This window comes from Cibotium barometz, chromosome 19 (genome assembly GCF_041138505.1).
Source record: "Cibotium barometz isolate CiBa-2024 chromosome 19, ASM4113850v1, whole genome shotgun sequence".
NCBI lineage: Eukaryota > Viridiplantae > Streptophyta > Polypodiopsida > Cyatheales > Cibotiaceae > Cibotium > Cibotium barometz.
Window position 1 is genome coordinate 40,962,048 of NC_141064.1, and position 1,200 is coordinate 40,963,247.

Consider the following 1,200-nt stretch of genomic DNA (forward strand, 5'->3'; position numbering starts at 1 on the left):
TCGAGATTGGTGCTTTTCATTATCCCAAGATATATGTCAGGATTGGGATGCATGAGTATAGAATTTTGGTATATGAGGTTTGGGCCAGTTTGAGTGCCCTACTGAGTTATGGGTGGAAATTTAAAATTTGTCAAAAGCTCCTATGAAATTTGTGTAGGTGTTTGTGGTGGCAAAAGCTTCTATGAAATCTGTGCAGGAGTTTGTATCAAAGTTTAATCTCACAAATATGATTGACATTGACTTTTGTCAAGAAAATTAAGTATTATACATGTTTCTTGGAGGAGGTTTATTAAGCATTTGAGATCATGCTAAGCCTAGTCTAATCACATGATTAGCATATGTTTAAAGGAGGCTCAAAATAATCAAGAAAATCCATAATGATAATTAGTGCACTAATGCAAAATAGACAAGATAGGCACACTCAACCAATCTCTATTGTAATGTGTTGTAAACCATTCAATGAGAGGCTTTTGATATAGATAGCCTCTAGCCCAATCTCCTTTAAACACCATATTTGGGAATTTTCCACTTAATCTCAGAAAACATACATAGGTTTAAAGATCCATATTTGCAAGGTGATTGATAGATCATGTAGGAAGGTGGTGTTGAAAAACACCGTAACAAGGAAGTGGTATTTGTCTCTTAAAAATAAACTTTATAGTCAATGGCACAAATTTTATGAAACAATCTAATAAATATCAACAATGTCAAGACAAAATAACATTATAGGCACAAAAGATGGTTGGTATTAAGTGCAGAAAAAGATACAAAAAGCATAACTACATCACCACAAAATTGAGTCAAGATTCTACTATTGCTCAATGGGGGCACCATCAAGTTCATCCCCATCTGGTTTGTGCATGCTAGTGAGGTGGAAGCCTTCTTGTGCTTTTTTGGCTTCCCTAATTGGTATCTTGATTCTTGTATATGGCCCTAGTTTTTTGGGTCTCCATGACCAAACAATTTCATTAGCCACTTCCCACACTTGTGGATCTACCTTGTTCTCCATCCAAAACCTCTTCCAACAATCATTGTATAGGCCTCTACATCTGTCATACCATACTTCATTGCACAAGGTTCCCAATATTGTATCAAACGCTTCTTGTGGTTTGGTAATGTCCTATGTCCATATCAATCTCTGATTCAGCCATAGCAAGCCAAATGGGATATATGTATCTATTATTTGGGTGCAACCTTATA